Raw genomic sequence first — 23,040 nt, 5'->3', positions numbered from 1 at the left:
GTCTCCTCTCAGTCCATGACACGTGGTGTCTCATCCAAGTGCCTAGGGTGAGTCCCCCATGCCCTGCTGCCTGAATGGAGGGTGTCAAAGTGAAACAACCAAACTCACTGCGATTGTAAGCAACAGTGGAGGATGATGGGTGGGTATGTCCCAAAGAGTATGATCAAGAGTCTGATAGAATGCTTAAGAGTAATCCTACGGATGACCCTCTCTCCGCCTCAGATCTACTGATAACTCCCTCAAGGCCCTGCCTCCACTAAACATGGTGTCCCCAAATGCTCGACAATTTCCTTATCGATCCTAGGTGAGTTGCGTCCAATGGTACACCTACTATCCCTGTCCATAAGTCTCCCTGGAGGCGAAGCTCGAAGAGCTCGTTGCACCGCATCATGTGTCATTTCATACCACCAAGTACCACTGCACTCCATGAAATGCCACTGTATGCCGCAACCTATCCTTGTACACCACTGGATACCCCCGACTACGGCTATACCATCCTGTACCCTCCCGTGTCCTGCTTGTATCATTGCACCTGTCACTCCCCACACGTCCTCAATGCGATGCGAGTCACTCCTCCTACCGCACAGTGTAAACCAGCATGCTATGGTATATCACCAGGTATTTCCATGCTCCTCTGCAGACCACTACTTCTCGCTGCATAGCCTTGCACACCACTGGGTGCTATGGCCTAGAATTGGGTCTGTATGCATCATGCCACATCCCTCTATATAACATTGAACGCTGCGACCTGACTTTGTGTAGTCTTGTGTGCCATTTCCTACTATCATACCACCCTGTAACATATGGTATCCTGCATGTGCTAAAGTGTCCGCCACTCTAATAGTGACCCCACCATGAAACGCATCATGTCCCCTCATCCATCCTGGTAGACCTGAGCACCCTAACTCCACTCTTGCTAGGGGGGATATATCTGTTGTGCCGATCATCTATGACCCTTGAGTCCTAAACTCAATGGGAGAACTTCGTCTCCATACAATATCTGGTCTGGTGGCGTACCCATGCCACCTCCTCGAACCAGCTCTTGCCAGAGAATGTTAATCATCTTACACCCCCATGCACAACCAACATGCCAAAACAACCAATGGATTCTGCTCACAAACCACCTGGCCACTAGCGTCAACTAGAGCTCCCCTAAGGAATGCATGTGCTTAGGCATGGGGTTGACTACCTCATCAATGCCATAGCCATCCCACATGTCTGATATTGGATAGGAAGCCCTGCTTGGATCCAAATGCCAACTTGGGCCTCTAACACCCTCAATGTCTGAGAGCTCCCACTGAGCTTTACTCCGAACTACGACCATCACCATGAGTCTAGCCCACTCCACCAGGTACCAACTCAGAATCTCTCGCCATCCAACCCCAAGAGAGGAATCGAATGCACAAACTCTAGCACATAGAACAAGCCCGACATGCAGATGTTGCATCTTGTGCAACTCTGACAGTCTCATCCCACTACCCAGGTCAACACATGAGATTTGACTAGGTAGATCTGTCTCTCTTTCTCTCCGATGGGAAAAGGTGACCAAATAATGCTACTAACCTAGTCACCCCCTTTGGTATGTCTAGACAACTCCACCTCTCTCAATCCAATGCGTAAGGATGGGTTGATAACATTGTAGATCCTATCAGTGTGCCTCTAAAGCGAACTGTGCTAAAATTCCAATGTGTGGTCTCTATGTTGCCCCTCATCACTGGCTAGCCCAAAGGATGGTTGCACATTCTCCTCCATCATGGGATCGACATGAGCCTCCAACTGTTCCTCCCTAGACAACCCAACATGCAAGACATGCTCATCAGTCAGTTGTAGGTGACTGTTGTCCAGCAACTGTGTCATAGATCTGGATGCCTCTGTATCTATTGGCTCCTCATCAATAGTGGGGATGTTTCCAAGCACCTCATCAATGGATGGTCCTATGGGTGTATGCTCTACTTTCTCCCCCAAAGTGTCAATTGGTGCTATCAAAGAGGCCTCCAACAATGGTGATTCTTAGGCCACAATAGGTATACCAATGTGATCCTCACACTCCCGTGTGTCCTCTACCTCATGTTCAATCTCCTCCTCAGGCCCCTGATGTCCAAGCCCAGGTCTCCACTAGAAAAATCATCTCCTTGACTCATCCTCTAACTATCTTTGGCCTGCCTTCTCCTTTCCAGGAGATCTGGTGCCCTGATTCTGTCGGCTTTCCCCACATAGTGGAGATGGTTTTACTCCCATGGCTTGTGCACCTCTAGTGTCTATGTTGTAAGGACAAGGATGGATCTGGTCTGACACCTTCCTCAACTGAGCCAACCTCTCATCACTCCAGCGGATTCCACCTCAAAATGCATACCCCTAGTGAGTCGTTGGTTGGTTAGTTTGGGGGTTGGTTGTTCTTGGATATGGAATTATTCATAGGTGAGCTCCCAGATTGCTTATGGAAATAATAGTGAGCTCTGGGAATGGTTCGATCTGTGGAAAAGGTGCGGCTTAGCATTTAAGTCTCATTGCTTGAACCCCTGATCAGTGCTCAATCTAAGTGCTCAATCCCCCATGACCTTTTGTACGTGACCAGTTATCAATTTATACTCGCATCTCTACGCTTCACTTTGCCATTGTAGTAATTTGTCATAATATGCAATCTTAAGCTTTGGGCTTTCTCTTGTTCAAATAATGGATAAAAAAAAACCTCTCTAGCGGGTCTGAGACTTCGCTCGGGACTGATGCTACCTTTGTCTCTGTGGCTCTAGTTCCCTCTGCCTTTGTTCGCTACGAGTGTTGCTTCAATCCCAGCTAATGCCTTTGCTCAGTCAACTTCATCTGCTTTCTTCACTGCTCCCTTCGCTACTCGGTCCATGGATGAATCTCGATCTGGCTCTCAATCTAGGGAGAGGAAATTGCTCTATGAATCGACGGAACAATAGCCCCTGACCTCTTTTTACAACTCAACCCCGAAATGACACCTGGAATCGAGTAGCAGCATCAACACCTGGATCGAGTACCGGCATCGACGCCTACCTGGATCGACTAGCGGCATGACTTGTCAAAGTGTGGGGATTCATGAGAAGCTTCTTGCTAAGCATCAGACTATGTCAAAAGCTGATTGCTCAGATTTAGATATACCGAGCCCCCCTCGGCTGGCCAACCAATGCAACAGTCTGTCTTCGTAATCATAACAGGTCGATCCTCCATTTCGTTCGTTTTAGCAACTCATCCTACTCCCTCCTCAAGAGCTTCCCATGCACGACAGAGGAAGGAACCAACTTTCAATATGCCACGCCTAGCTTGAAATACGTTACGTATTATTTTATTCCCCCTCAATACTTACATACGCATCCATCTTTGAGGGAGGTGAGGTTGTTTCTGGCTCGCAATAAAGCTAGGGCCCGACAACTAGTAGTCCGTCCTATCTATCTACCTCTCCAAACACAATATCTTGAGTACCAATTATGGTGACCACATCTGCCCCTGCATACTAAATCTCCCTTAAGCCGTGGGTAGTGTATGGTATAACTCGTCACTGTGCATACATGCCCAAATCTCCCATGATCTTATTGGTTACCCACAACTGGGCCAAGATCATGCTCTGATATTGCTATAATTTTCCTAAACATGAATTTAAGTGATAAACCAATTAAAAAAACAATGCAACAGTGGAAAATTAAAAACATTTAGCAAATACCCATGAAACACTGTAATACTAGAACCGTTGAGTCATATATTATGAAATATGAGAGCATGAGTACAATATATAAATGGAGTAGTGCACCTGGGCTTGTCTGAAGGACAAGATGGACCAAACCTAGGTGGTAGAATAGATGGAAAGATGGTTGTTTATCTGCTGCTCGACTATGCTATGTGTTGTCATAGTAAACTACTGATCTACTGACTTTGGCCTGCTGGAAAGTGTCCAAAACTACCCAAAAAATTATGCCCTTTTAGCCTTAGACTCCTTGGACAAAACCCAGAAAAACCCAGAAGGGAATTTCTCTGATTTTGACTTTAGATTTTTGGCTTCTTGGGAGCTGCTCTCCAACTATATCTTTTGACTTTCGGACTACTGGAAAGTGCCCAAAAAATTATTCCCTTTAGCCTTAGACTCCTTGGACGAAACCCAGAAAAACCCAAAAGAGAATTTCTTTGATTTTGACTTTGGATTTTTGACCTCTTGGGAGATGCTCTCCAACTACATCTGCTAGCTTTCGGCCTAATGGAAAGTGCCCAAAAACTGCCAAGAATTTTTTTCCCTCTTAGCCTTAGACTCTTTGGACAAAACTAGAAAAACCCAGAAGGGAATTTCTCTGATTTTGACTTTGGATTTTTGGCCTCTTGGGAGTTGCTCTCTGGCTACTGCTGCCAAACTCAATTTGCAGGAAATATCCTACAAATCCACCTGGAAACACCCCTCAAATGTTGCTTTACCCTGTAGTATCTGATCCCTTGCTTCCCAGATGGTCCTTGGCCCTAATGGTTGCTCAATCAAACCCCACGAATTTGCTGCTAGAGGTCGATGCGTAGTCTCTCTGCCTAGAAATGTATACTGCTGCGTGTACTGGCTAGTTGGATGCAAAACATTGATAAAATAACCTCAGTCCTCGACCTTCCTTGCTCCCAAAAATTCCCTGCAAGTGAGGGGTGTCTTGGTTGGCTAAATCAACCTCTGCATATTTCTGGTTGCCCAGAAAACACGCATTCCCTTCCTCTGCGTGGCTGGATGAGCTGTGAATCGCTACTGGAAACTCCTGTAATATCTGTGGAATAGCCTCCCTAGGGCGGGCACAGATGGTCCCCCGAAGTAGAGGTTGAATCTTCCCTGTGGAAGACTCGTGGCTAAACAACCAGTAGACTCGCTAAGTAGTAGAGCATACAAGAGTGAGTTTGTTTGTCAAATATTCAGAATGAAAACAAAATGAGAGTTAATCTCTCTTTATAACTCCTTGGGCCCCCTTAGCCTCATGTGGGCCCCTCCATCCACCCATTCGATTTTCCCTCCAAGCATATCGAATGGCTAATTCGAACTCCTATGTGGGTGGCCCCCACATTCCACTAGTAGCTAAATAAAGTCGATTTGGCCCCTAAGTCCCTAAGTTGAAAGTGTGGGGCCCTCTTCCTTAGTAAAAAATGTGCAAAATTGTATAGCAACACCCTGTTACTAATGTGTTTGATAAGGGATATGACAGATTAGGTGCTTAGAATTATGCTAAAAAATAAGTGTTAGAATCTTGTCAAGCTCAGCTCCAAATTGAAGAGCTCATCATTCTGAATTCAATGGTGCAAACGACACTCAAATCCGAGTTCGTATGTAGAAGTTAGAGCAAGTCAAAACTCAAGTTTGACTTGCCTACATGGTAGGATTGAGATGGTGTGGAAAGGTCTTCAGCAAATGAGGAGGCGACAAGTGGCAACCTACCATTTTCCCTCGAAAATCACATATCGCAGCGGTAGATGGATTGTCGAACAAGTTATCGGCCCCTGTAAGGTTGAAGTTGCGATGTGATGCAATCACATCGGCAACAAGAATCGGCCTCGACGTAGTGGAGTTCCGATTGCGATAGACCCCGGCGACAAGAATCGGCCCCAACGCAGTGGAGTTTCGATTGTGATAGACCCCGGACATGATAGGTTTATATGGCACAGTTTAATACCCCAATGGGTCCGCAAAATCACAATCGTAGTGTTCTGTCAGGTAAACAAGACCTTCGCTTGCAGTCGATCGTCAATTGCATTGAGTGGTGGATTCTGGACGCGGGAGGTTATATATTTTGGTTTAATAACCTGTCGAGTCCGCAACACCGCATATCAATGTTTTGTAGTGTTAAGAGCCTGCAACTTAGTTGATTGCGATTGCGATAAGGCTGACAAGATTTACCCTGCTGAAAGATGAATTTTTCACTCCATTAGCGGATTTTGGAGCGGAAAAGGGGTTTTTGGTCGGTTTTAGAGCAATTTGGGGAACAAATAGTGGAGGAACTGGGAGAAGTCATAACTTCTTCAGTTCTTATCCAAATTGGATGCAAAAAGAGGCTAGATAGCCATTTTTTAGTATTCTGAACTCATTGAGACAAGTTTTAGAGGCATCTGAGCATTGTAAACACACTTTTGTTGTAATTTGAGCATAAGAGAGAGGCCCAAGCCATTGGAAGCTGGACCAAGGAGACGTAGCCCAGGAGGGGTGAACTTTTTTATCATGGGCTTGCTGTGTGTTGTATTTTGACGTTCATTGTTGTTATATTGCTGTTGTTCAACATATGTTTTATATTAAATTGCTCATAACATTTACATAACAAACTTTCATGGGAACCTATTAATTAAGCAAAAGTTTTGAATCCTTAAGCACTTGAAAAGCAAATGATAAGCATCTTGGGTTTTAATTTGAATGGGGAATTAGACTAGCATTACTAATATTCTCCATTTCAGATCAAGTTGGTATCAGATCCAGGTTTTTGCTTACTAGATTTGCTTAGTGAAAAAACAATTTAATTGTTTGCAAGTTTATATCATGCTTACATGGTTAAAACTAAAAAGAGGAGAAGGGAAACTGGTTGAAAGCCCTGAAGTTGGGTAAAGTGGAAGAAGAGTAAGGTTGACAAAGTCTTCTACAATAGTACAACCTCAAGTTGCAGAAGTTGTAGTTGAGTCTCCAAAGATTATGTCTCATGAAGGAGAACCTATCATGGCAGAAGATAAGAAGACCTTCAGAAAGGCTTTCTTTGATATGATAGAGATGGTTAAGGTCCTCTATGAAGAGAGGAATAGCAGGTTGTAAGAAGAAAGTTCCAAGCCTCCCAATGGAGAAGGATCTGAAGATAAAGGAAAAGGAGGTAATGGGAATGGAGGCAAACCTCCACCATCTCCACCATCTTCTTCATCTTCTTCTTCAAAAGGATCTTCACCGTCTTCCACAAATACCACCATTACTCATACTCACCATCATTCTTCAAAAGGGGTTGGTAAATCACATTTTCTAAAGCTTGATGTTAAATTCGAGTTTCCTATGTACAATGGAGAAGTTAATGCAGAGAAGCTGGATAACTGGATTCGTTGGTTGGAGGTGTATTGTAGAATTCAGAACCTTCAAGAGGATGATATCAAAATTTGGTTGGTTTCATTGAGAATGGAGGGTGCAACACTTGTATGGTGGGAATCAAGGACTCAAGGCGAGATCAAAAACATGGTAAGATATCTATTACTTGGTCTGATTTCATTGTTGTTATAAAAAGACAATTCTACCCTTTAGCTCATATGCAAAAAGCTCTCATTAATTGGAAAAATTTCAGACAGTTGAAAGGTCAAAATGTTCAAGAGTATACTCAAGAGTTTAGGAAAAGAGCTCATATGCTAGGAGTAGACTTATAGCCACAAGATACCTTGCTGAAATACATAGGAGGGTTGCATAGCTATCTTCGCCATACCATTCTGATGTTCAGTCCCACGAATCTTGATGAGGTCTATGTTCAAGCTACACACCTCGAAGAAAGAGGGAAAAATGTACTGGAAGAAGGTAAGAAGAAGCCATTTTAGAGTGGTGAAAAAGGGAAGAAGTTTAAAGGAAAGCAAAAGAAAAATGTTTCTGTTAAGAAAGAAGGGGAGAAACCCATGTGCAAGAATTGTTCCAAGGAGGGACATGATGAAGCGCATTGCTGGAAGCTTCATCTAGAATTACAACCAAAGAAATTTAACAATAAAGGGAAACAAAAGACCAATGCTGCTACACAACAAGACTTGGGTTCAGACTCAGGAGATGAAACAAAAATCGCAGCCACAGTCACCAAGGGAAAAGTCGTGGAAAAAGCAAGCAAAGAGGTAGCCGTAGCAAGTACCAGTGCAACAAATAACTCTCACAGCGTTTCAAATGAGGAAAATTGAATCGAGCTGTTCCATATCCGAGTTATTTCCAAGCATACAAAAATTGATATGTTGTTTGATAGTGGATCTCAGGCCAACTTAATTTCTACGGATTTAGTCAAGAAATTGAATCTGGAAATCGTGTCTCATCATAAACCGTATCTGTTGGGTTGGATAACCAAGGATGCCAATTTGCAGATCACACGAAAATGCGTTTTTAGATTTGCAATCACTGCCAATTTCATTGATGAAGTTGAATTAGACGTTGTGCCATTGGATATCTTAGGGATTGTGTTGGGAATCCCGTATCTATATGATAGGAAATCCGTTTTCCACAGATTGGAGAACAAATATCATTTGTTCAAAGGCGGAGTGGAGTACATTGTGAGAGCTCATCGCAGAAAGCTTAGTATGTCTTTGGCAAGCGCAGGGGAAATGAAGCGACTAGTCAATTCCAACAAGAGTCTCGTGCTTCTTATGATCAAGCATAAGAATGACTCAGAGCAGGAATCCTTTGCAGGCTGTGATGTGAAGTTGAAATATGAATTGGTTGATGTGGTCAATCAATATGGATTCAAGAACCAAAAGGATTGCCACCAGAAAGAGGAATTGAGCACAAAATTTAGCTACAGTAGGATTATCCACTCCCAAACATTGGTATGTATCGAATGTCAATTATGGAAAGCTTAGAAATTAAGAAAAAAGTCCAGGAATTTTTGGATAAAGGTGTAATTCATCCCTCTACTTCGCCATGTGGTTCACCAATTGTATTGGTACCCAAGAAAGATGGAACCTGGCGCATGTGTGTAGATTATCGAGCTTTAAATAATATTACAATAAAGAATCGATACCCACTGCCTAGAATAGATGATTTGCTAGATCAGTTGAAAAATGCAAAGTATTTCACTAAATTAGACTTGAGAAGTGGATATCATCAAGTAAGAATAGCTGAGGAGTACATATGGAAGACCGCTTTTAAAACCAAACTGGGATTGTTTGAGTGGTTGGTTATGCCTTTCGGTCTTTGCAATGCTCTAGCTACATTCATGAAAGTTATGAATGATGTTTTAAGATCCTTTCTTGATGAATTTGTAATTGTCTATTTAGATGATATTTTGATACTCAACAAATCACGAGAAGAGCATGTCAAGCATGTTAGGAAAGTGTTGGATGCTTGAGAAAAGAATAGTTATTTATGAAGATGTCTAAATGTGAATTCGGGGAAACTTCCTTAGTTTATTTCGGCCACGTAGTTGGAGGAGGTGAGCTGAAGATTGATCCCTCTAAAGTTTCGATCATTGTGAATTGGCCAATACCCAGATCAGTTACAGAAGTAAGGAGTTTTCTAGGAGCAGCGCAGTATTGGAGGATGTTCATTTCCATTTTCTCCTCCATAGCAGTTCCATTACATGCGTTGACCAGAGTGAAGGTTGTCTTCCAATGGGGAGGCAAACAACAAAAAGAATTTGATGCTTTGAAACAAAAGATCAGTTCAGCCCCCATTTTAACATTGCCGAATTTGAAACAACCCTTTGAAATACAAACAAATGCAAGTGACTACATTATGTTGAATAATACACATAGGATGCTGACTTTCAAGAGGTATATTTAAACTTGAGTCAAGGTGACCAAGTTGAGGAATTAGACTACCATGTTCATGATAATATGTTGTATCATTTGGGAAAACTTTGTGTTCCACAGGGGGAGAGAGTAAATGTCACAAGGGAAGCACACATTTCTCTTATTGCTAGACATTTCCATGTAAGTAAAATAGTGGCAAATCTTCAGAGGTTTTTTTTATTGCCCTCGTATGCTTGAAAGTGTGTCACGTTTTATTAGAGGTTGTTCATTGTGTGCAGTCAGTAAGCCTAGTAATAGGAAATTAGGATTGTACACACCACTTCCAGTGCCTTCACGACCATGGGAAAGTGTTTCTATGGATTTTGTAGGAGGTCTTCGTTTATCAAGGAAAGGTCATGATTATTTGTATGTAGTTGTGGATAGGTTCAGAAAAATGTAAATTTTGAAACGAGAACTAATATTGTTACCCGTTTCATAGAGATAGCTAAAAAGTGACCAGATTTTGAAAAGGGGCGACGCAGAACACACATATTTTTTTGGAGCATAGTTTTTGGCACTTTAATTTTTTTATGTACATTACATTTTAGAATGTTAGTGATTTGGATGTTGATTTAAAAAAGCGGTGATTTTGCATCAGGCCCTTTTTTTAAAAGACCTATTTTTTTACTTTAAATTTTTTAATGTATGAAATGTAAATAATTATTTTCTAAATTTAACAATTTTTTACCCTTTAAATTTTTTAATGTATTAAGTGTGGATATTTTTTAAATGTTACATTTTTTTACACTTTAAAAATTTTTATGTCAAATTTTTTTGACATAAAAAAAGAAAAATATATATATATATATATATATATATATATATATATATATATATATAATGGACAAAAAAAACATAAAAACATATAAAAAAAATTATCTAGTAAACCATAAAAAAATTTGGAAAAAAAAAAAAACAAAAAAAATTTAAAAAAACTATAAAATTAAATAACTAAAAATAGAAAAATTTAAAAAAGCATTAACAAAATAATACAAAAAAAACAAACTAGATTAAAAAAAAAGAAAAGAAAATTAAAAAAAAACCAATAAAATTCTAACAATATATATATATATATATATATATATATATATATATATATATATATATATATATATATATATTGGATTAAAAAAAAACAATTTAAAAATTAAAAAAAAACATATATTTTCGATTTTTTAAAAATAAAAAAACTTTTAAAATTCTAAAACACATATATTTATGATTAAAACTTTAAAAAATATATATGCACGCAGCTCCACTGCCTAGGGCTCTTGGGCAGTGGCTGTCTGATTCTTGAAATCAGATAGCCACCCAACGATCGCCGGTGGGGGTGGCTATCCGATGCTCGGAATCAGATAGCCACCGCTCGACTGCCTGTGCGGGTGGCTATCCGATTCTCGGAATTGGATAGCCACCGCTTGGCTGCCCGTGGGGGTGGCTATCCGATTTTCGGAATGGGATAGCCACCACCCGGCTACCCGTTGGGTTGGCTATTCGATTCTCGGAATCAGATAGCCACTGCCTGGCTGCCCGTGGGGGTGGCTATCCGATTCTCGGAATCGGATAGCCACTGCTCGGCTGTCAGTGGGGGTGCAGCCCTGGGAAACAGAGCTACATGCAGTTTCACCGCCCAGGGTCGCGCCGCCACAGGCGGCCGGGCTATGGCTATTCGATTCTCAAAATCGGATAGCCTGTCTTGCCTGCAAGATCCTAGCCTGTAAGTTTGTCCCATAAGAGATCATAGTTGCTAAGTGATTTACCTGTATCCGCCTGCTAAGAGAATCTACCACTTTATTCTCTTTACCTTTGATATACTGGATCTCAAAATCAAACTCATTAATTGTAGCCAACCACCAAGCCTACCTACCATTTAGATTCAGTTGGTTAAATAGATACCGCAACCCAATGTGATCACTCATCAATGTAAACCTCATGCCCAAAATATAGTGCCTCCACATCTTCAACGCAAGTAAAATCGTTGCCAACTCAATATCATGCATGGGATAGTTATGCTCGTGCTCATTCAGTTTTTGTGACTCATAGCATACAACCTGTTTACCCTACATAAGGATTCCACCAAGTCCTTTCTTGCAAGCATCTATACACACTACAAACTCTTTGTCCGGATTTTCAATCTTTAACACTGGTGCATGTGTCAACAACTGCTTGAGTTGCTCAAAACTAGCCTCACACTCCTCTGTCCATTCAAAATTTTTACCTTTCCCCTATAATGATGTGATAGGATAAGAAATCTGTGAGAATTTTCGGATGAACCTCCTATAATAGCCTGCCAACCCCATGAAATATCTCACCTCATCTACATTCCTCAGAACAACCCATTCCATGATGGCCCTTATCTTTTCTGCATCTACTTCATTGCCCTCCTTGGAGACAACATGCCCCAAGTAGTGTACCTCAGTCTGAAAGAAACTACACTTGTTGAGCTTAGCATACAAATGATGCTCTCTCAACGACCTCAACACTGTTGCTAAATGCCCGACATGCTCTTCCTCATTTTTAGAATATACCAATATGTCATCAATGAACACAATAACAAACTTATCCAAGTATGGACGCAACACACTATTCATCAAGCACATAAATGTAGCTGGATCATTAGTAAATTCAAATGGAACTACAATAAACTCATAATGCCCATATCTGGTCCGGAAAGTTGTCTTATAAATGTCCTCCTCTTTGATGTGTACCTGCTGATATCTGAATCTTAGATCAATCTTCGAGAATAATGTTGCTTCCTTCAACTGATCGAACAAGTCATCAATCCTCAGCGATGGATACCTTTTCTTGATGGTCGCTTTGTTCAACTACCTGTAGTCAATGCATAATCTGAGAATACCATCTTTCTTCTTCACAAATAGTACTGGTGCACCCCATGGTGATACAATTGGCCTAATGTACCCCTTGTCCAACATTTCCTTCAATTGTAGCTTCAACTCCACCAAATCAGGTGTGCGCATCCTGTAAAGTGCTTTTGATGCTGGAGCTACCCCTAGCACCAACTCAATAGAAAAGTATACCTCCCTATGAGGTGGAAACTTTGAAATGTCCTCATGAAATACATCCTTGAACTTCTATAAAATCGGGTACCTAATCAACACATCTGCATCCTCAACTCCCTTACCCTTATCACTAGAAATGTGCACTGAAAATAACATACACCCTTTCCTGTGACTACGCTTTGCTTGCATAGTTGTCACCATCCTAATTGATGTGGCTTTCTTCTTTACCTGCAAGAATCTTGGTTCCCCATTGTCATCAACACACTCAATGACTTTGTCATAACAATCTACCTTGGTTCTATGAGGATACAACCAATCCATGCTCAATAACATATTGCATGATCCCAATGGTAATACATTCAAATATGTTGCATTAGGCATACCATTCAAATCAAATGCACAAGCTCTTACCCAGTGATGCACTCGCTTCTTCATACCTCTAGCTAACTACACTAACCAAGACTTTGCATGCAGTTCCTTACTCAAACCACACTTATCCACAAACTCGGGACTAACATAGCTATAATTAGATCCAGGGTCAATCAAAAGAGAAATAACTTGATCACAAATATTACCGTCCATCTCAATGATAGATGCCTAATGGTCTTCCTGTTTGTTATCCAATTTTGTATAAATGCAAGGAACACTCTAGCCAACATCCCCAATAGTCTGTGTGTCTTGTTCACCGTATATCTGAGGCCTACCACCCTGATTTTGCAGACAATCTCTCCTCTCATGATCCTTGCCACAAGTCCAACATTCTATAGGCTTCCATCCTGCACCCTTGTTCTGCTCCTCAAATCGTTGTCCCTGCCCTCTGTCAGATGCATTGAATCCCTTAGGTGGTGCAACGTTCTCCTTATTACCTTAATCTTGTGGTCATACACACTTTTTTTCCCATTTTCCTTTGTTCTTGGCATTGCTTTTCCATTCTGGCTTCGTCTCATATCTGCGCTTTGATTGTTCTTGACAATTCTTTAGCTTCCAGATGGCCTCTTCCAATGATCTAGGCTCATCGAACTCAATCCTATCTTTGAATGCCATCAGTAACCCATTGGTGAATATCTTAATATTGTCCTTCTCCTCCTTGAGGTAAGGCACATACCTCAGTAGCTCCAAGAACCTACTAGTGTACTCATCATCTATCATAGACCCCATCTTTAGCTTATAGAATTCCTTCCCCATGTCATCAAAGTATATCTCTAACAAATACTTCTTCTTGAATAGTTGCTCAAACTCACTCCAAGTCAAATCTTCCTCATGTATACCTCTGACATTCTTCACATCTTCCCACCAAATGTCTGCTTTACCTTTGAGGCTGAATGTAGCTACTCTGGCTTTCATGTTCTCAAAATAATCATGCAACCGAAAGAACTTCTTCATACCAAGTAACCATGCCTCTGCATCCTGTGATTTCTTCATCTCTCCATCAAATTTCGGTGGCTTTTCTTTCTTAAACTCATCTAGAAAGTATCCCCTATCACTCCTCTTGTAAGGATCATAACGATATTGATCATCATACCGATCAGAACTAGAACTAGAACAGTACATGTGTCTATCCCTTCTCTTATTAGGAGTGTCCAACGATATTCCATCTATGACCGTGTAATCACTATCTAACCTGTGATCACCATGTGATCTATTACCATATGCCCCATTAATTTTGCCTGCTCATGGCTGATCGGAAGTGGCCCCTATCGCTGTAAATCTGACAAGCTATGAAGTATCACTGCATTTACCTCTGCTAGCTTCTGTTGTGCCTACATGATTATATCATTACTGCCTTACAACTCCTTATTTCTTCCTTTAAGCTTCTCAGTGTAATTTCCAAATCGGAAGAGTTCCCAACACCATACTTCTCTTCTGATTCAGAGGGAGAGTCTTTGTAGCCAACCATCTTGCTAGTCATTCGATATTTCTTCCTGCAAGGTATATCATGTCAGCTAAACAAAATCACAATAAATGAACATACCTTAGGATAGTTCAGGGGAGAATACATTATCTGCAAGATCAAAAAATCAGCGTGATACATGTATAACATAATCACGAAAACATATAGAAGCATAATACATAAGCATATGACCATGCGACCATCATTCTAGATAGGGTCCAGTCATCAATGCATGACCTCAAAAACAACACACATCACTGCCTCATGCATGAAAAAAATCATTACATCATCGTACACTTGACCACATGCAGGCATTAACATGCATAAGAAATGCGTAGCCAACCACACACATGCATAAACACATGTAATCAAGCATGAATGAACAACACTGGTAACCAAGCCGACAAGAATGATACATGTAACCAAACATACAATAATGTAACCAAGCAACATATAACAACATGTAAGTGACATATAATGACATGTAAGTGACATATAACAAAATGTAACCAGTCATACACTCATGACGATGCACTCCACAATAACAACATCAAGTTCCTCATGATGGCATCACTAAAACCATGATCAATTTATGCAATGCAACAATCACATGGAATTCAAGTGTAAGAGACACACATGAAATTGACATGCATGCATGACCAACACACATTCCATCCAGTCTAATATGTGAACCATGGTCTGATACCACTTTGTAACACCCTCCTCCCACATCTACCCACGCAACTAGCCAGCCGGGGTAAACATGTGACCAGAGGCCACTATGATATGATTCTACCTCCTAAGTCACATTAAGGAAGTGGAATCGATGGAAACACACCATACATACCTTCAACATCAGCCTTAGGACTCTCAGGAACCAATCCAACACTTTAGGCAACTTTCCCTTGGGGTCCACTGAGTGTTCGGATAACTGGACCTCTGGACACTCTCTTGTTATGGGCATGCTAGTGTCGAGGGACCTCTGGGAGCTGTCACATGCCTGCCTGTCAGTGTCTAGGGACTCTTCTTGTCAGTTCTGTGCCAACGCCCACATTTTTAGGCCTAGAATGGCATGATACCTTCAAAAAAATATATTTAACAAGTATAGCGCAAAAGCAATCACTTGAATGAGACCCTGACTGGACCCCTACTACCCATGATAGGCATTTCGTCAAACATATTACAAATATGTAATCTACAAGTGTAAATAACAGATCTGAGCATAGGGGTCTCATACTTAGCTGAGAATTGCTAAGAAACATTGATGCCTCAACACATCAACTACCATTTCATCCATTAGGTCATAGCTACATTTATCATTCATTTACAAGTAGAAACATGATGAGATCCATACATAGCTATTGTCATAAAACATATAAATAACCAACATAATAGCAACAGGAATACTCATGAAATCACATCCATATATACCACATATAATCCAGTATATTACTCATACAAATACGAGGAATAACCTCATATTGATGATGCAAAATCCAAACCCGAGATGGGACTTCCACATTCCACCCGACCGTAGTGTTAGTGTCGATATCTTCATCCCTCCATCAATGATCAAAATTTCTCTTTTTGCATGCATATTAGGTGTCTCATCCGATCAGCTGCACTCCATTAGCTCATGGATCATCTGATGGTAGTGGTTCTTTGTCAATTTCCCTCATGCCTTTCATCTGCTGGCCTATTTTCACATGTACAGGTCATTTGCTGTCATTTTTATTTCATTTCATTTGCAGAAGTCATTTTAGGGTTTTCAGTTCTCATTAGGTCTAGGGTTTGCCACCATGGTCTTCAAAAAGCTTAATAAGAGGTCAGCAGGCACATGAGGATGTTTAATAAATTCATAAAATCACAAATTCTACTGATGATTTACTCCATAAAGGGTTTTTACTTTAAAACAGAGTTTTGAGGTGAAAACATAGTTTTTCTATTTCATATAAATTTTTTTATGTAATTTTACTTTTTCATATGTAATAAAGCATCATTTGTAGCCCTTGGTCACCTTGCCAAACTCTAGCACTCCAGCTCCTGCAAAAAAAACATCCAAGCATTAGTCCATCAAATGTAAAAAAGAGAGCCAAACTGCAAAACAGAGTTTTTAAAGAACAAAGTGAAAATGAAATCTTTGGAAAGTGGGTTTTCTAAATAAAAAATTAAAGTCCAAAGGTATATAAAGTGATTATTTGTGTTATAGACTTCATTTGTGCCAAAAGAAAGAGAGAATAAGCGAAAATCACGTTTTTGAGGTGAAGAAAGAAAAATTACAGCAAAGTTTTGAGATTTATCTGGGCATGGTGCATCTGGGTATTGGTGCAGCGCACCTGCTTGGCGTGGCACACTGGGCGCAAAATTTACAAAGGGATTTAAACTGGCATGACGCACCAGTCTGCTAAGCCTAAATTTCACTCAAATGACCTTCTAAAGCTCCAATATCTTGCAAATGTCATTCCCCAAGTAAGTAAAACCTCCCATTTTTCCATTGCAAGAGATTTAGTCCTCCTTGATGGTGTTCTGATAGGTGAAAAATCAAACCCTAATTTAATGCACAGTTGCATTGAAAAACTATCTAGGGTTTTGTAGTTGTGTCATTCTTGTTGTTTTTACTCGTATGTTTTTCCCACATCCCATCCCCCTGCACTAAATTTCCCTAATTCCCTTCCCCTTTCCCTCTCCCATTGACACTCACCTTACACCCTATCACCAAACCCTAAACCCTATACATATTTCCTACTATTCCCCAAACCCTAATTCCCTTTTCCTAAACCCTATCATTCCCTAAAAACCCTACTGCTATCATCAAAACCCTCCTTTGCACTTATACTCTCAGTCAACCCTTTTATCCCCAAAAGAGAAACAACAATCACCCTATATTTAAGAAAATCTCTTCATACTCATCATCCTACACTCTACATTTGCAAATATGGAAACAGATTCAGCTTATGAAAGGGATGAAGAAACTGTGAGTGATTCTTCCCAAGAGGTTCATGTCACCATTCAGCTAAGTGTACCATCATTCAGAGGGTTGTCATTATCATGTCAGATTCCAATGGGTCATTTTACACCTCATTCATGCTTCAGTTGTGCCTAGGTAAGGTTCATTTCCCTCTCCTAGGGTTTTGAAGGTAATTTCTCTTGGATGGTCAAATCATCAACAAAAATTGTATCCTAATGTTCATACACCTTCCCCTATCCTTAATGTACCTTACTAAACACTTCCCATCACTGATATCCCTCAAATTCCTCATTTTCGCACAAACCCTAGTTTCTTGCTACAATTTGAAAATTTTCTAGGCTAGGCCTGTGTTTTGCCCATTTGGACCCTGTCACACGGAATCTGTCAAGGGTGCGGACACGACTGACCTTCCTAGAAGTCTAAGACATTCTAATGACAAACAAGACAAAATGGAGTGATCTTTCTCTAAATACACCTTTTACAACATGAAAACTACAAGTGTTTAGGCTTACCTTATTCCAAAACGCTGTTGTTGAAGTCCGTTCTTGACGATCCGGATGAGCTCCTCCTTCAAGTCAATTCCTGCAACCACAAACAATCAAACAATTACCAAGCACTTGCATTTCATATAATAAAACATATATTCAACATGCAGACCAAGGAACACATGAAATAACTCATTAACACAAGCTATTGAGAAAAATAAACCAGTTTGTATTAATAACGAAACAAAGAAACTCTTACAACCTGGCCTTGGTGTTGTGCAAGTTCCTCCCAGGGTCCATCAAGGGTTTTCCTCTACTTTGACAAAGCTCACCCTCTCCCAAGTAGAATCAAGTGAAGACAATCTCTCCTCACAAAGGCTCTAATGGAAGACCTAAATCCTGCAGCATTTACCCAAAGAAAATGTATAGCTCCAACCTCTTCTCCTAAAGAAGGTTGATCTACTTGCAGAAAGAAACTGGAAAGCTGAAAGGAAATGTAAACCCTAGCAAACCCTAATTTTACCAGCTATCCCTACCGATGCAAGAAAGAGGATGCAAGCTACTGAAAGAGATGCCATTGACTTCTAGGAAGGTAAATACATGTATCTAAGCTACTTCTACAGTAACATCTAAAAAAAAAACATCTTTTTGTATTTTTGAATAAGCTGCCAGAATTATCATGCATGCGATTTCACTATTTTGAGTGTGCAGAGGTGGATGGGCGAGAGGAAATGCTTGGAGGAGGTCGGGAAGGTTCAGAGAGGGCCTAAGGGGTCCCTAACACCCTTCCAGAGAGTTTCACAAAGTTTGGCTATCAAGAAACCTCATCCGTGAGCTTCTATAGGAAGTCTGCAGGGGTTCTACATGATGTTTGTGATTTTCTACAGGATGTCTGTAATTTTCTACAAGATGTTCAGAAATGGGATTTTGGAGGATGGATGGAGGAGGAAAGATGAAGGAGTGGGTATGGAGGTGAGATAGGGGTGTGAGGAGGTCCAGGACTTGGGGGATGGAGCTGAGGAGTGGCGCGGATGGTTGGATTTGTTCAAGGAGAGGTAGAGCAATGTTGCACACCAATATGGAATTTAGGGCAGAGTGAGAAAATGGAAAACGTAAGGCAAGGATTCTAAGTAGAGGATGAAGCAAGTGGGATTGATGGAGAATGGGCAGATAAAGACGGATAACAGGTGCTCTGCAAGTTTTTTTTCAAACGAAATAAACAAGGATTTGGAAAATCAAAGACCTAGTTACGTTAGCCTATTCTGACCTAGATAACAGTAAAGAGAATGAACAGAAGTTTATTTGCAATGAAACCATGTGAAATAACTTATGCAACGAAGCAATCAAGAATCTGAACATGTAACCAACTTCTGCAAATAAGAATCGAACACTAATGATTGCATGGCGAAGCAAAGAAAGTGTTTTTGTTGGCAGCAAAGTCACCTTTGTCCCAGCTCATGATCCCACTGAGGGAGAGGTGAGATCAGAGGTGCTTGATGGCCTTTTTCTGAAGATCTTCCCTGTTAATAACCTATCAAATCAATCTAAACATGAAAAGCTATTTTAATCATCAAAAACAACCTAAATAACAAAACAAGATTTAAATCTAAATAGCAAATTTTATTCTAAGAATGCAGCAAAAACACATAAAGGTAAACAAAGGAGGTATTGGGCACTTGAGATGGGCCCAACCCCAAGAGCTATAACCTCCTAAGAGAGATTTAGAGCTGGTGCAAAGTTGGATTCATCTTTATTGAGCAAGGAAAGAAGAGTTACATCAAAACTGTCCACAAGGGAAAGCTTGAAAATGTGTTGAAATGCAAAGCTAATCTACTGACTAAAATCGAACTACAAACTAGCTAACTTTTGCCTACAAAGTGACTAATTGAAATGAGGCCCTAAGCCCTCTTATTTATACAAATTGAGGACTCCAACAGCCCTCCTAAACTTTGGGAACTCGACTGCCAAAACTTGTAGTTAACAGCACTTTTACTAGCACTTGCTCGGCTGCCCTTGTGATAATTGATTTGGTGGCCCTTGAACTCCGAGCTGATGGTGGAGAATTCGAGGTAAGGGCCCATAAATGAAGGGGACACCTTCCTAGAAATCCTCTCCACGAATTTGGCTGCCAAGTGCTCATTTAAACCTTTGATTTTGTCTCCAATTTGACCAAAAAGACTGCATAAAGCACACATTAGACTTGTTGGCATAATGACTAACCCAATTCACTCTATTAGCATAAATATAATCAAAAACATGCAATAAACTAATGAGAATGGTGGATTAAGTCGAATTAGGAGGCTGAATGAGCCCATATAATTATCCATTTTGTAGGAATTTACAGGGTAAGTTCCTCAGAAAGAATACCAAAAGGACACCGCTCACAACCAGATCTCAAATCAATACACCAGTATTTTTGACGTGGTTAAAACCCTCAGAGTGCAAGGAGGGAAACAGTCCACGGCCCGTCCCAACGTGGGTACTACAGGCAATTTATTAATCAAAGAATGAAAATTTACATAAGCTTCTCTCATGCACGGATTACCCGAACAATGACCCTCCATGCGCTTTAAATAGAACTCATGGACCAATCGGGTGTCAAGCCACGGATCAAGTGTCGGTAATACCGAGGTGAGAGTGAACCGTCGGATCACTACATATCGTGACCGTCGGATTGTAAGTTACAATATGTACAACGGTAAAGAAACACACTTTACCTAACTCTATACCTAACTCTAAACTAGACCAAGTTGAACTTAACTATATCCTATGTGTCGGAATATCCTAACATCCCCCCTTAAGAACAACTTGGGATAGGATTGAAGGATTTACAAATATGACACAATAGGAGAAGGAAGGAGGCACTAGAGCCTATCCCCCCTTAGTGACAACTTCCTGAACTCCAAGCATATATCGAAGTTTAGTGAACTTCGCCTCTGTGAGAGCCTTTGTGAAGATGTCTGCAACCTGATCATCTGTTGGACAATATTGCACTTCAAGAACATGGTCATGAATGAGCTTTCTGATGAAGTGCATGTGTAGTTCGATGTGTTTGCTGCGCTGATGCTGGACTGGATCTTTGCATAGCTGAATGGCACTTTGATTATCACACCAAAGTGTGGTTGGATGCTGTTGCTCAAAGCCAAACTCTGATAGGATCTGACGAAGCCACAAGGCTTCCTTACTAGCTTCCACGGCACCACGATACTCTGCTTCTGCTGACGAAAGAGAAATGGCAGCCTGTTTCTTACAAGCCCATGTAATAGGTCCTGAACCAAGAGTGAAGACATAACCGGCAGTAGACTTCCGATCATCAGGGTCACCAGCCCAATCAGAATCAGTGAAACCAACTAACAGAGGAGCTGCTTTGGCACTGTAATGAATCCCAAACTGTACTGTACCTCGAACATAACGAAGTATTCTTTTGGCTGCTTTCCAATGACTTTCACGGGGGTTTTGCATAAAACGAGCAACAAGGCCAACAGCAAAGGAAAGATCAGGACGAGTATGGGTTAAGTACAAGAGTTTTCCTACAAGTTGACGGTATAAGGTAGCATCAACTTCAGGAGAAGTACAAGAGACTGAAAGTTTGACTCCAGACTGAAAGGGAGAAGGGGCTGGCTTACAGTCTTCCATGTGAAAATGACGAAGAATATCACAAGCATACTTGGACTGGGAAAGGGAAATACCCTCCTTGGATTGCAAGACTTGAAGACCGAGAAAATAGTGTAAGTGTCCTAAGTCTGTCATTTCAAATTTCTTTTTAAGGATAGACTTCACATGGTTTATAAGGTTGGGATCACTACCAGTAAGGATAAGATCATCAACATAAAGAACAAGGATGATAAGAGAGTCACCCACTTTCTTGGTGTAGACAGTATTGTCAGAATGACACCTAGAAAAGCCAGATTCTAAAAGAAAGCTATCCATTTTGGCATACCAAGCCCGAGGAGCTTGCTTGAGACCATAAAGGGATTTCTTAAGTCGACACACAAGGCTGGAGTCTGTTTGTATGAAGCCAATGGGTTGTTCCATATAGATTTCTTCCTGCAAGTCCCCATGCAAGAAGGCAGATTTAACATCCATCTGATGGACTTCCCATTTTAAAGAGGCAGCAAGGGAAAGAACAAGGCGTATAGAGTTCATTTTGGCAACAGGGGCGAAGGTTTCAGTGTAGTCAATGCCTTCAACCTGTGAAAAGCCCTTAGCAACAAGACGAGCTTTGTGTTTATCAATTTTGCCATCTGGTCCATACTTGGTTCTGTAAACCCATTTACATCTTACAAGTTTTCGTCCCTTTGGTAGAGGAACAAGATCCCATGTATCATTTGTCATCAATGAGTGATATTATTCATTCATAGCTGCTTCCCAATGTGGATGGCCTGAAGCTTCTGCAAAAGTGTCAGGATCATGATTTACTGGAGCTTGAGCCAGTAAAGAAGAGGCTCTTTCAAACTGAGAACGTGTACGTCGTTGATCTGTAGGATCACCGGCAAGATCACCTGCTGCATCTCGAGTAGCACGGACCCATCTTGGAAGTTGAGGATCCTGAGAAGGTGGGGGAGGAATGTCATCCTCACTTTCATCATCTGAAGAAGAAATGTTTTCAAAAGTAGAAGAGATAGGAAGAGGTGGCACATCCGCCGGACTAGGCTCGCAGGCCGATTTATTTTCATCAAATTTTACATCTCTTCTAATGATAACATTTTTGGACTTAAATGGAATAAGTCTATAACCTTTTACATCTTCAGAATATCCAACAAAAGTACATTTCTCACTCTTAGGTTCTAAAGCTTTATGCTTTTCATCTGGAATATGGGCCCATGCTTCACTTCCAAACACACGAAAGTGACTTACATCTGGTTTAATGGAACTCCAAGCTTCTTCTGGAGTGATATTCTCTAGAACCTTAGTAGGAGTGCGATTGATTATATAATTTGCACAATTAATTGCTTCGGCCCAAAAACTAAGACTGAGTCCTTTAGATTGCAGCATACAATTAGCCATTTCCTTTAAGGTGCGATTTTTCCTTTCAGCTACACCATTTTGTTGTGGAGTGTATGGAACAGTATGTTGCATTTGAATTCCATTTTCGGTGCAAAAGTTGATGAATGTGTTTTTAACATATTCTCCACCATTATCAGTTCTTAGCTTAAGAATTTGATGTCCAGATTGTTTTTCAACAAAGGCTTTGAAGGCCAAAAAGGTGTT

At 40.8% G+C, this 23,040-nt stretch overlaps 1 pseudogene; it reads left to right on the top strand.

Moving 5' to 3' along the window:
• Positions 1-560: 560 nt before the first annotated feature.
• Positions 561-23,040, top strand: part of LOC149174603 (sugar transporter ERD6-like 6) — a 60,602-nt pseudogene continuing 38,122 nt past the window's right edge.

This window comes from Pinus tabuliformis, chromosome 4_1 (assembly GCF_031772625.1).
Source record: "Pinus tabuliformis cultivar Carrire ecotype Pingquan chromosome 4_1, CPIR1, whole genome shotgun sequence".
In the NCBI taxonomy this organism is placed as follows: domain Eukaryota; kingdom Viridiplantae; phylum Streptophyta; class Pinopsida; order Pinales; family Pinaceae; genus Pinus; species Pinus tabuliformis.
This window is presented reverse-complemented; position numbering and strand designations above follow the sequence as displayed.